Genomic DNA, 14,058 nt, shown 5'->3' with positions numbered 1-14,058 from the left:
CTTCATCTTTGCTTCCGCCTTCTCTGCCTCTCTCCCCTGCTGAAATTCCATGCCGATTCTGCACCGGTTACCTGGCCACCCTTTCTGATCCTGGGGCCAGGTCCCGCCTTTTGTTCACCTGCCCTGCCTCCCTGGCAACCCCCTGCACTTGGTGACTGGTTCTGAAATCCCTTCAGTCCCCTTACCTGCACTTATGTCTGCTCTTACCTTGCACTTGCCACCATCAGGCTGTTTTATTTATCGTATTTATTCTTCTTACATGTACTGCACTGCACTTTCCCCTCTCCCTTCCCCTTGCACTCTTCCCTTTCTCCCTACCCTCGCACTTGCGCGATCTGAATGACACCTGGTCTAGTAGGATCGTTGTCTGTGTTCCACTGTTTTCCCCTCCCTTGCCTCGTCGTGCCTTGAAACACTTTCAGACCCTCCAGCTTATTGCGATTTTGCGATCCCGCAAAATGCCGCGAAAACGGCCGTTTTGCGCAAAATGCAGCAAAAATGGCCGTTTTGTGCAAAAACAGCATCTTTAAAAAAAAAAAATTACTTTTTTTTTTAAGTAATCTGCAAAAATTACTGTTTTGAAAAAAAGAATCCTCAGGGTGCCAGGTTCTCAACTCTTTTTTTTTTTTTATTTACACAAGAAATTAAATCACTTGCGCCCCAAAAATTGCAGCCCAATCCACAAGGGACACATGAATGGGCACAATTTATATGCGCGCCCATTCAGATGGCCTTTTTCACCTTCTTGATCAAATAAAGTGGTGTTTCTGTCAATTTAAAAGCACATCCCTCATTTCCAAGCAAGATGCACTTTTAAATGTGCAGAAATTGTAGGCAACCCTACGTGCACGGGATGTGGGGCTGCCACTGCACGACAGGGTCTTTCCTGACCCTGTCATGCATTTCTTTTAAGGTATGAACCGCTGCTGAGTCGCTTGCATTTCTGTTCCTCAAACAGGATAAAAATGCATTTTTTGGGTCACATTTTACAGCGGCAGGCACCTAGAGTGCCTGTCCCTGTGAAAGGTGCTGGGAGCTTGCAGAACACTGTCGGGAGAGCGATTCTATTCAAAGTACTGCCCATTTTGATGACAAAAATCTATTGATTGTTACAATTTGACCAATTTCGTCCAGTACTATTCGATCGATTTTTATAAATACTGACCATGTGTTGCGGGGGTGTCACCCGCTCCCCTTGTTTAGTATTTTTGGTCTAGGGTGGTTGCAGAAGTGTTTTCCCCTTTTTCCTCAAAATTGGAGGCGGGGACAAAAAAAAAAGAAAATAACGAAAAAGGGACCCTGCAGAGTCGGATCCGACCCGCGTTAGAGGGACGGATACGACCTGCGTTAGAGGGACGGATCTGGCACCGCAGGGTTGCAGGGGAAGCGGCCGCGACCAAACAGTTAAGTAGGGGAGGGGGTCGGGTGGTGGTGAAAGGTACATTTAGGGTTGTTTGGCTGAAGTGCAAATCAATTTGCAGCAAAATTGACTACGGTCAATTCCGCCGCAAATAATTACACTTCGGTCAAACAACCTAGAACACCATTCAAGGCAGCTGCCAGCGCACAATTTGCACTACAGCTCAAGCCTGTGGAAATGTGCCGGTCACCTTTGAGAATAAGGTGACCTGCTCATTTCCAAAAATGGGTTGTCTAAAAATAGCATATCCTCCGTTCTTTTTTTAAATGCTCCATCCTTTGAGGAACTGGGTCAAAATCTACATTTAAAAAAAATAAAAAAATGATTACACTATGAGAGAGAGGGAGAGTGATAGGTGAGATGTGAAGTGATGGGCAAGAAAGCAGAGGGAAAGCAGTGGGTCAGAGGAGGAAGTGCTGCACAAGAGAGCAGAGGAAGCAGTGATGCAGTGGGCCAGAAATCTAAGAGCGAGCAGAGGTACGGAAAGTAGAGGAAGCGGTTGGCCAGAAAGAGACGGTGAGCTGCAGATTGGGAAAAAGGATGAGGGAAGAATGTGATCAATGGGAGAAAAGATGCAAGATGCAGAAGCAGCACAAAAGAATGAAGGACTGTATATTGAGGGAGGAATTGTAGAGTGTAAGGTGTGAGTTGGGAGTATGATTTGGAGTGTGGCAGGGGCTGGGCAGTGCAAATTGTGACTTGACAGTGTGACATAGCACGTGAGTATTTGTATGACAGAGTGAGAGGTTAAGGAATGTAAGTTGTGATGGAGAGTTGGTGAGATGTGTGTGGGTGTTTGGGGGATTGGAGAACATAGAAGGGGAATATTTTCAGCATTACAATTGATAATGATCAATTTAGTTAATACTATTAAATAGGCATGAACATTAAACCGGAAATGTAGCCAAATCAAACACTGTTCTGCCAAGCCAGAGACATCTGGGCTCTTCCTATTAAATTAATACAAAAGATACATAATAATGATACCCTGGCTCTCTTCTAGCCTTGCACTCTGCCTATTACCTGCAATGGGGCAATCTTACACCCTCCAGTTAATACAAAATGTCCCGCAAAAATGCTGCAATAAATAAAGGTTTGTGCCGCAAAATTTGGCATTTCATGCCCAAAATTTGGCATTTCATGCTGCAAAATCCTGGAAGGTCTGACTTGTGTATAGGCGCGTTATAAATGCCATATCATATCATATATCATGCCATGATCGTGGTAGCCATGGGATCTGCTGGGGTATCTGTGTGGTATGTGCGGTGGAGAATTAGGGACATAATATTGGCTTCCTCACCTGCTAGTTTTTCAAGTTTCACATGAGGGGGTGCCGTTGGGTGTTCGTACCAGTGCGTAGCATGTTGGGCTTGTGCAGCAATCCAATACCGAGTGAGATCTGGGGCCGCAAAGCCCCCTCTCTCATAGGGGAGAGTCATATGTTGCCACTTCTTACGGATCGCACCAGAATGCCAAAGGAATAGGGCGCACACGGAGTGTAGTTTCTTAAAGTATTGCTTCCCAGGCCATATCGGGACATTGGCAAAAACATAGAGGAGCTTGGGGACCGCTATCATTTTTATTAGTGAGTTTGCCTGCGAGAGAAAGTGAGTGGTTGCGCCACTTTTCCATTTTTGATTCCAGGAATTGCCCTGTGGTGGTGTAGTTGTCGGCCAGTAAGGAGGATCTAGATAATGAAACTTGAACCCCCAAATATTTGATACCACCTGGGCACCAACAAAGGGGAAATTCGCATGATGGCTGCTGGGTCGCTGCAGTAAGTGGGAATATCTCTTGGAGTAGGTAATGGTGACGCCCGAGAATGTGCCTATTTTCGTTATGTCCCGAATGCTCGGGTCCAAGTGTGTAGATGGGTTTCTGATGTAGAGGAGTACATCGTCAGCGTATAATGAAATTATTTCCGGTGTGTCCTGCAGGTATATGCCCCTGCGGGCGTGCCGGTCCCTGACGTTATCGGCCATGGGCTCAATGGCAAGCGCAATAGGATAGGGGAGAAAGGGCAGCCCTGATGAGTACCCCTGTGTAACGCAAGGGGGGCAGATGTTAGGGAATTGACCAGGACTTTAGCTACCGGCCCTGTATATAGTAGTTTAATGTAGGAGATTATGCTTGGTCCCACCCCCATTTTCTCCAATACTGCCCACATGTATTGCCAGGACACCATGTTGAATGCCTTCTGAGCATCTAGTGTGACCACTACCGCATCGCCCTTCGGGTCAATCCTGGACATTACATTAAAGAGCTGTCAGATATTGAGGGCTGTTGAGCGGCCGGGGACAAAGCCACTTTGGTCTGCACGGACCAGGTGTGGCATTATTGGAAGGTGTTAAGATGTACGTCCCGGGGACGCTGCGTACCTGAGTTTCCATGAGGTGCGCGTTTAGGTGATGCCAGTCTGTCGGTAGGTTGGTGGCACGAAGAGGGGTAGAACAAAGAACTAGCCCCACTTCCACCCTAATTGCACAGGGTTTAAGGGGAGCTAACTCCTGACACCACGAATGGGCACTTGCCTATGTTTTAACGTGGTGCCAGAACAGTGCAAGCACTGGCAGGGCAGGCCGTTTCCAACTGTTGTGCTGAGCTGGTCGATGTCTGTATCTGGATGTTGAGGCCAAGAGGAGCAGGCACCCAGGCTGGAGGCAGGAGGCAGACAGGATCAGGCAGAGGATAGTCAACTGGGTAATGGACATCACCCAAGGCAGAATAATGAACCTAGGCAACCGGAGGCAAAACAGAAAGGAAGTGACCCAGCACAAGGAATAGAGCCAAGGGAACAGGGCTAGGGTGTGGCAGGAGGAGAAACAAGGAAGGAAGCACAGGAATAGGGACCCCACAACACGAGGCAAGGGGCAGACCAGGACAAGACAGGAACCCAAACCCCCTTCTAGAGGCAGGGGTCAGACCAAGGAATCCAAGAACCCAACCCCCAAAGGCAGAGGTTAGACCAGAGAGAAGCCAAAAGCAAGTACAGGGGACAAACAAAAGAACAGCAATCACAGGAGCGAAGCGGAGGGTCGGGAACCAAGCCGCGTTGAGATGCGACCAGTTCCTGATCCGACCGCGTAATAAGGAAGCCTGCGGAATCGAGGCCAGGAACGCAACGCCTCTCTGCCACTCCGCGCTGACCATCCGGCGCGAGAACGAGGCTTGCAACGCAAGCCGGGTCCTGCTGCCCTTGGCGCATGCGTGGAGCATGGGACGCAACAGAATGCGCATGCGTGAGGTGCTGCCCCTGGCACCTGAGGACTCCAAGGAGCGGGGACCCCACCAGCAATAACGGGTGTAAAACCTCCAGGACCGGACCCGGCATGCAGATTCCCTCGGTCTCCTCTGATGGGTAGGTGTCCTAACAGAAGGAACCTACTTGCTATTACCTTAGCGAATATTTTTGTGTCCTTATTTATGAGTGATAGGGGCCTGTAGGAACCGCATTCGTCAAGGGGTTTTCCCGGCTTTGGGAGGACAGTTATGAGGGCTTCCCGTAAGGACTGGGGGAGGGTGGATAGGTAGAGTGACTCAACCAAGACCTCATATAGTTTTGGTGCCAAAATGGCTACATGTTCCTGGTAGAATTCTGAGGTGAGCCCATCCAGTCCCGGGGCCTTGCCCTTTGGGAGGTCTGAGATAGCTTCAACGATCTCCCCGAGAGTGAACGCAGCGTCAAGTTGTTCTCTAGTGTTTTGAGACAAGTAGGTTATTCATGTCTTGGGTGGGGGATGTGCTCCTGCTGAGGGGTGTATAAATTTGCGTAGAATTCCGTAAAGGTGTCAAGTATGTGCTGATCGGACTAGTGTTGTATGCCCTTTGCGTCTATGATACTGTCTATGCGGGTCTTGCCCCCTTCTGTGCGCACCAATCTGGCCAAGGTTCTCCCTGGTCTGTCCCCCTCACTGTACCTCCGTGGTGCCAGGGGCCGCGTGTAGTACCGAACCTCACTAAGGGGTGAGATTCAAAGATTTCGAGCTCCGATCTTATCTGTGCCAACTTAGCTGGTGTAGGTGCAGTGGCGTATTCACGCTCTAGCTCCTTGAGTCTGGTTTCGGAGCGGTGTACGGCGTGCTTTATGGCTTTTAGTACCCCCACTTCCGTCGAAAAACACATGCCTCTAATATAGACCTTGAATGCTTCGCAGCGGGTCCCCTCTGATGTGTCATGCTGTTTATTACAATCAAAGAAGGTATTTATGTCCGTTAGGATGTCTGCTTTGAACACTATGTTGCTCAGTGCTTCCGACTTGAAGCGCCAGGCAGGGCGGGTCGGAGAGTCGGGCCCAAGTTTGATCTGCATCATTACCGGGGAGTGGTCTGACAGTGTACGCGCCAGTATCTGGATATCTACAGTCCTGCCCATCAGTCCACTCGATATTAGAAACATATCTGTACTGGATGAACTGTCTTGTACTGATGAGTAAAAGGTATATTCTCTCATGTGAGGGTGGAGTGTTCTCTATGCATCTTGTATGCTCAGCGAGTCCATGTGTGTGTGCAATCGCCGGGCAGCTCGGGACATGACTCTGCGGGTATCAAGTTCATTTCTCCCCCCCATATAATAGGGACACCGACATACCTCATGAGCAGGGTGACCACCTGGTCAAAGAATTCGGGGGCGTCGATATTCGGGCCATATGTGTTTACAAGTAAGCATTCCTCATTGGCCAATGTGCAGTGAAGGATTGCATATCTGCCCCCCGTGTCTATGTAACTCGTGTGCAATGAGAATTACCCCCCTGGACTGAGTGGAGTATTTTGTGTCGAACCTATTGGGTACCCAGGTTGGTGTCAAGTTTGATGCAAGGTGCCCCAGGGCGTGCGTCTCTTGCAGAAGGAGTATTTTGATTCTGTGTCTTTGAGCGTATGCAGTGATCTTACGGGCTTTTGTGAAGTTACTTGACCCCCGAGCGTTCCATGTCATTAGTTTAACAGACATGAGATGAGATTATGGGACATCCCAGCAGAAGGATTTGTCACCGTTCAGTGCCATGTGTGTCGCTGTGGCACGACCATGCCACGATCCAACCCCAACCACCACTTTCTCGCCAGTTTTCTTATAACATTCCCCAACTTTTCCAACCCCCGCCCTCACTGCCCAACCCCAACCAGCAATGTAATGGTTCTCTCCCATAGAGCGGACTCCAGCGTGCCATCCCCAACTCAGCAACGCTAGTCCACAGGCCAGACAGGGGCACAAACCCAACAATTTCACCTGAGTAGGCATTGCAGCCGCAGCGGGGGTCACCGTTACCGTGTGACCAACTTTTGCTAACAGTTTGGTGCAGAAGACACCATTATTCTTCTTAACAGTCGTTGATGTTCTAGGTTCCAAGAGTAGCCCTATGATGCATAATAAGGGATCATAACAGTTAAGACGTGAGCTTTGATGCCTGCAGGTGAACCAGATAAGCAGAGGCGCCGCCCCAACATGTGTGGCGGTGATGGTCAGGATCAGGGATGTCCCCCACTTCCGGTGTGGGTGACTTCAGGATAACATCGCTGGGGCTCAGTTAGCTCATGCTGGAATGAAATGGGGGGAGGGGGAGGAATAGGGCAGGAGATCACGTCACACCTGGGGCGGGCCCGTTTCAAGCAACGAGTGTTATCTTCCTCAGTCATTGTCCATCAGATCATCCGCCGAATCTCTTAGCGGGATCTGAGCCTCTATGAATTCCACTGCTTCATCTGGGACCGTGAAGAAGTAGAGTTTGTTGCAATGGGTAAATTTCAGGCGGGCGGGGTAGAGCATTGCATACTCAATTTTCCTATCCCTGAGCATTTTTTTCACTCCACTGAATTGTCGTCGCTCCATTTGGACCCCGGTGGAGAAGTCCGGGAAAATTCGGATGATTTGTGAGTCTAATCTTAGTTCCCCTTTTTCACGTGCTAGGCAGAGTATATGATCCCTATCCCTGTTACTCAGGATCTTCGCGATTATTGGTCTGGGGAAGTCACCAGGCTTGGGGCGAGGCACCAGTGTGCAGTGTGCGTGCTCAATAGCAAAGAACGGGGACAGTTCAGGATTGCAGAGTAAGTCTTTGAGCAGGTTTTTGATTGCAAGCTCCATTTGCCCTTTGAGTGCCGATTCAGGAACGCCCACGATACAGATATTGTTCCTGCGTGACCTAGACTCTAAGTCATTGCACTTAGCTTTGACCTGTTTCATATCGCGGACGAGTTCCGTGACCGTGTTCTGTAGGGCTTGGACCCCATCCTCATTGACCCCAATTCTGGTTTCTGCTTCAGTAATCCTAGCCCCGTGTTGATCAAGCTTAGATTTTAGCGAGGCCACATTTGCATTGATACTATCAAGTTTCTCATGAAAGGATGCAAAGTTCTTGGCCATGGACTCCATCATTACCGTTAAGTCAGGTTGGGGGGGATCTGGTGGTATGTCCATGTCCTCGTGCCCGGTGGAAGAGCCCCCTTGCTCAGGCCTGGGCGCCACTTTGACGAATCTGTCCATAGCTCCAACCTTGTTGGCCCCCCGTGACCTGTTGAACATCGTAAAGGCGGGCGGCGATGCTCGCTGGGTCAGTTTGCTGACGTCTGTGCACCTTGGGGCCCCCGTGCTGCGGACCCGGGTGCCAAGGTGGTGTGGCACGCACTGTTGGAGTGACTATCCGGTCAGTGGGCCAAGGTCCTCTCGATGGGTTCGGGTGGATGAGCCCCCTCGATGTATTGGCCGTCAGGTGGACCCTGCTTCCCCCCTTGGGTCCGCCGCAGGGGGCCGGAGAGCAAGGCAGTCAAAGCAGGAGTTTGCAGCAGGACCAGAGGGTGGATTGTGATACTTGTATGGATCTCAGTGCCCCAGATAGTTTAGGCGGGTAGGGGTCTGCGTGGCAGTTATACTCTTGCTGGGGCGCCGTTATGCAGGTAAGAGTCAGCAGCCGGATGTGCAGCCACACAGTGGGTGATCCGGTTAGCCGCCAGTGGTGCAGGTGAATGGGCAGGGGTGCATGGATGTATTCCGGGTGCCCTTCACAAAGCAGTAGGTTGTGTCTTTGCAGTGAATTTGGAGCAGAGGCGGAGTGAGGTGCAGCGCAATGTCTATCCAAATCCCCTGGAGGGCAGAAGCACCATAGGTGTGGTCCCCAGTAGGTGCAGTGCGGCTGCTGATCAGGGCATTAGTAGTGGTGTGGGGCAGCTCCAGCAGCCGTAGTGCTCTAGGCAGATGGGCCTCTAGTTCACCAGACTGAGCCAACTTGGGTAGGATGAGGAAGGGGCTGTGTCCCACTGGTGGCCATGGGACAGAGATGTAGTGGCTGGCTGCTGCCCCGCATGATTTATGGGTCTGGGGGACAGGGGGACGGGCCGTGCCCGCCTCGCACCGAGGCTGTGACTGTAAGGTGCAGGCAAGGCCGGGCACACGCGATCCTCGTGCTACCCAGCCGCAGGCCCGCCCCTCCCGGTTGCATTGGCGCACTTACTTGGGCTGGGCTAGCTGGCCTCTGCAGTCAGGGATCCCAGGCGCTCCCCGTAGGACCAGTGCGGGGGCGCACCACATGTCGGAGACCTACCGGCACACGCAGCTGGCCGACCCAGACCAGAGCTCCCCGCTCGAGGGTCTCGGGTCCTTTGATGGTAAGTGTAGACAGCTCCACAGGTCGGTGAGCAGCTCCAGTGCGATGCTCCCTGTCGGATGTGTCAGGCGCGGCATCACCGCCACAGGCCGCCCGCGTCCCAAATCAGCACCAGGACCAGAGTCGCATAGCACGGCGCTGTTGTCCAGCCAGCAGGGCTTCATCCGCGCTGCCGCTCGCTATTGAAGGTGGCTGTACCTCGGTCACCAGTCACCGGTTCCTCATGAAATTAGAGAAGGATGTGCCCAGCAGACTTAGGAACACTTGCAGGCAGTCGCCAGGTTCATTAATAGAGGAAATTCGCTGTTGTTGCCAGATTGTGGTTGGTGGCACACAGAGCTTCCAAGCTAGGCAGCCATTTTGCAGGCTGCTCAACAGCACCCACATGATTATACATTCTACTCGAACTGCCATAAATCATACTCCAGACTGGACTACTAGGTAGCCCCAACGAAAGCCCTATCACAGATAAAACAATGTAAGATACTCCACATAATGGTATCGGACCATACACCAGTACGTCTTCACACTGAACTCCCTGGAGCCCCATCCAACAGGCCACCGCAGCGCTTAAATTTAAGAGCACTGACATATCCAGATTTTCTTGAACATCTCAGCGAAGACACAGACCTGTTCTGGCAAACCAACCTGGCTTCAGACTATTCCCTCGTCACCTGCTGGGATGCATATAAAGCCTTTCTCAGAGGACAGCGCATTTTGCGATAGGCCCACAAGCTAAAGAGATGGAGGCAATGGGAAAATCGGATCATTGCCGACATTACACTTGGAGAATCCCAACATAAGCGGACCCGGGATCCCAACATATACGTTTGACTCAATAAATTAAAAGCGGAGATCAAATACCCCCCACCCCCACCTTTACTGCTGTGCACTCCTGTTTGCACCGCTGACATCCTTGTACCCCTGCGGTGTCAGCTTCTCCCACTTACGTGGGGCAGTGCTGACGCTGCAGGGTCCTTTTTTAAAATCATATCCCCCGCTTACTGTAATGGTAAGCAGGGGACACCCCTTTGCCCCTGATACTGCACCCAAAGAGAGCGGGGAACACCGCAGCAACCACCACTCTGCTTGGGCGCAGTAATGGGGGTCAGGATTTCTGTACCATGCTCAGGCACAATTTTTGTAAACACAATCACAATTGTGGCAACATTATGGTACAATTCCGTTAAGTTGCTGTGATATAAGCTATCTGGAAGAGTGCCACTTGTTAGGCAGAAACCTGTGCAGTTCCCTTAGGGACCACTGCAAACGATTTAAGACTACAGGTGTTTGGCAATAAACCCACTTGGTAGCAGTCTGTACCACACAGATTCACTTGGTAGCTGTGGCTGAGCAGTCAGACTTCCCTCAAGAAGAGTTAGGCAGTATGCAGAGTATACACAATAGGTACAGAGACACAGTAGCACAAACAAACACTGACCAGAGCTTTGGTGTAAAAGTATATCATTATTTATTTAAAAACACACTTGTAATTTACACTAGCACAAACGAGGTGAGTAAATTCAGCACACAGTCACTATGGTGTCCAGTCAAATGGTCGAATATATTTGATCGAATGACAAATTGGTCGAATCAATTTGGTCGAAAAAAAAGTTGAGTTTTTTTTTTAAAAGTATATATTTTTTTTGCTCTAGTATAGGTAAAAATAGGTAAAAAAAAGTTGTTTTAACACCAAAAACAGGGGTTGGGGGGGGACCCCCCCGAAAAAAAAAAAAAAAAAAAAAACGACCATTTTTTCGACCAAATTGATTCGACCATATTATAATTCGACCAAATGTTTTCGACCAAATGGCTGGCAACCGTCACTATCATATATATACGACCCTATTCACTTATTAGACAAGTCTTAGTGAGAAACACCACTTATTTTCAGACAGAGGTGAGCGCTTAACATAAGATGACACTCTAATAAGTTGTAAAGAAAGGGAGGAAAAAGGCAGGGTTAAGGAGGCACACAAGTTTCAATTCTTTTACAAAGAACCACAGTAAGGCAGGATAAGCAGAGTTCTACTGGAGAGCAAGGAAGTCAATTGCAAGGCCCACTCTTGGAGAGAGCAAACAGAAGGGGTTCACACAGTGGGGTTATGCCCAAAGAGTCTTGTAGCTAGTTCTCACAAAAAGGATGAAATTCAAGTCAGGAAAAGTTAGCTAGGTTGTCCCAAACTAGCCCTGGTTAGAAAGTTGAGGCTTTACCGTCACCCCGAATGATCTGTTGCAAGGGAAGACAGGCGGGACACAGTACCTTAAGTGTGAAGGAAGCTCCAGCGGGGGCAGTTGTTCCTGGCAGCAGGTGCAAGTCGGTGTTTCGTCCAGAGGAAGAAGAGGTCTCGCCGTGGAGGAAAGATGAAGGTCGTTGCACTGCCAGGGAAGAAACCAGCCGCTGAGTTCTCCGGTTAAAAGGCACTACCCTTGTCTTCGCGGTAGTGGTAAACTGTGGTATTCCGGTTGCCGGGGTGCTTGGCACGGGCAAGGCGGCCACGAGATGCTCCAGGAAGGTGAAGAGAAGGCAAAACTGGTTATCCCCACCAGTCAAAGGAAGAAGACTCTCCGGACTGGAGATCTCCTCTGTCGTCGGGAAAAGTGGTGAGACGGTTCAGCAGGGCTCCACCAGTGGTGTCGTCGTTGCAGGTCGGCTCAGCTTCTCCCTCCTCGGATACTTAGGTCCTGTGGTGACTTCTGAAGTTCCAGTCCCCAAAGCCCTGCTTTTATGCAGCACACCCCCATTCACTCAGCCTAGCTGTCAATCAAACATGCTAAGTGGTGAGCCGGCCGGCTCACCACTTGGGCCAATCACACAAGAGTGCGACTTGAGTTACCAAGGTAACTCAGTCCAGGGTGCCTAAACCCCCTCCAACACCCCCTGTGGTACCCAGACAGAGTGGCACCACTTTTGGCGGCTTCTGTGGAGAAGCCCGCCAAAAAGTGTAACAAAGGACTCGACTTGGGTTGGAGTCACAGAAGAGAACACAAACGCCATTTTAGAATCGAGTTCGGGCAAAAAATACCAACCGGTGAATTAATATTAATTAAATAAACCGGCGGTATGTTTGAGGCTATAAAAATTAAATAATTAAAGTTGGTAGCCTCGAACAATGGGAAAATCCCATAGAGATATATTTGCGGTCGAATATAAAATGTAGTATCCACTGCCACCAGCCAAAACTTGATCAGGGGGGACGGAAACATGCCCCCTCGAACAACAGACCCCGGGGCAAACGAATTGCCCCGACTAGTACGTCCACAATATGATGGTTTGTACTGGTTTCTGTTCATAATTTGGGACTAGCAAAGCCAATGGTGACTTTACATGCCCTAGGAGACAGTAGTCAGTCCCAGGGTATGGAGTCTATGATGGGGGGTCGCTACGACACCCCTGGGTTACTGCACGGAGGGTGCAGTGTAACCCACATCAAAAAAACACATGAGACCCTATGGAGTAAAAGACCCCATAGTCCATAAAACACATGGAAAGTTAAAGGAATACCTCAAATCATGTCTAAGAGTGGGAGCAAAAGAATCTCACTCTTAGCAGGAGAGAAAAAAATAAACCCCAAAAATAAAGCAAAGCTGCTGGGGGACTCACTAGGTTTGGGAAATTAGCCTTACAGAGAATTCTCCCTCACACCACTCATCATGCAAAATACAGGAATAGAGACTCAAACTAAAACAATACCCTTCATCAGCGACTTCTGAAAACATTGACTGATTGTTCATTTGTTGGTTAGGAGGGGAATCGCACTGATGAAGTTGGGGGCTCAGTGTCAGTGAAGGGAGGATGTTGAAAACAGCTCAAACATTAAGATGAATTAGAGTGTGAAGAAGAACAATTAACACTATAAAATGCATATGTTGGGACTGCATAAGGAATGAGGAAACGGAGGCAAGTATGTACTGAAATAATACTTATTTCTTGTAAAGTAAGGGGCCTAAACCAGCCAAGCCTGCAGTGTGTTGGCATATGCACATAGACATTTGGTGAATATTATATGCCTCACACCTGGTGAAAGGCAATAAACACCTTGATGTTTGAGTTAGGGTGAAGAGGAATATCAGGTGACTTCCTCCATTTATGCCACAGAGTGGCCATTTTAGCACACAACATGCTCAATGTTGTAGTTACTGGCGCAGAATCAGACATCCGCTTTGTTTGCCTCTTAGATAAGATCAGTGGCCTAGAATGAAGGATATCTATGGTCCTAATACTGTCAAGCTACCTTTCTGTGAGGGTGTATTTGCTAAGAAACTGGGAGATATAACAATATGGTTGGGCGATTACAATATGGTATGGAATCCTAAAATAGATAGCATGAGGGGAGTAGCAAGTACTCTTAATAAATCTGCCACAATGGTAATGAAATTGTGAGAAATATATGAACTTGTAGATGTATCGAGTATTTTGTATTTATTTGTATTTATTTTATTTATATAGCGTTTTAAACCAAAGCGCTTTACAGTATAACAGAATACATCGAACATGAAACAGGAGAAGCAGATAACAATATGTATGAATCAAACCACTAAAACAGTAAGTAGGATAATTTACATACTAGGATGAAGAAGAGGAGGGAGTGGGGAAGGAAGGAAGAGGGAGAGAGAGTAAGAAGAAAAGTGAGACAGTAGGATGAGAGAAAGACTTAGGAGTGAAGGGGGAAGATGAAGGGAACTAAGATGGAGGTAAAGAGGGAGAGAGAGGAAGGTAAGGGGGAAAAAGTTATCAGGGAGGGGAATGAAGGAGTGATTTCAAGGAGGTGCGGAAGGAGGAATAGGTGGGGATGGAGCGGATAGACAAAGCTAGGGAGTTCCAGTGTAAGGGGTCAAGAAGTTGAAAGGAGTGGAAACGAAAAGGTGCACAAGGGGGAGGGGGAACAGAAAATAACAAGAGATCAGCAGAACGAAGAGAGCAAGAAGGGGTATAGAATGAAAGAAGACAGGAGAGATATGGTGGGGCAAGGTCATGAAGAGATTTAAAGACAAGGCATAGAAATTGATATTTAAGTTGGGAGTGGAAGGGAAGCCAGCCTAG

General features: G+C 49.1%; 1 protein-coding gene across 1 annotated transcript in view; it reads left to right on the top strand.

Moving 5' to 3' along the window:
- The window catches only part of DNAH5 (dynein axonemal heavy chain 5), a 4,235,244-nt gene that overhangs the window by 295,015 nt on the left and 3,926,171 nt on the right, over nucleotides 1-14,058 (top strand). The gene's annotated exons all lie outside the window — the stretch shown is intronic.

This window comes from Ambystoma mexicanum, chromosome 5p (genome assembly GCF_040938575.1).
Source record: "Ambystoma mexicanum isolate Mex_15411 chromosome 5p, UKY_AmexF1_1, whole genome shotgun sequence".
Lineage (NCBI taxonomy): Eukaryota > Metazoa > Chordata > Amphibia > Caudata > Ambystomatidae > Ambystoma > Ambystoma mexicanum.
Note: the sequence above shows the minus strand (reverse complement) of the source record. Positions and strands in the feature narration are given on the sequence as shown.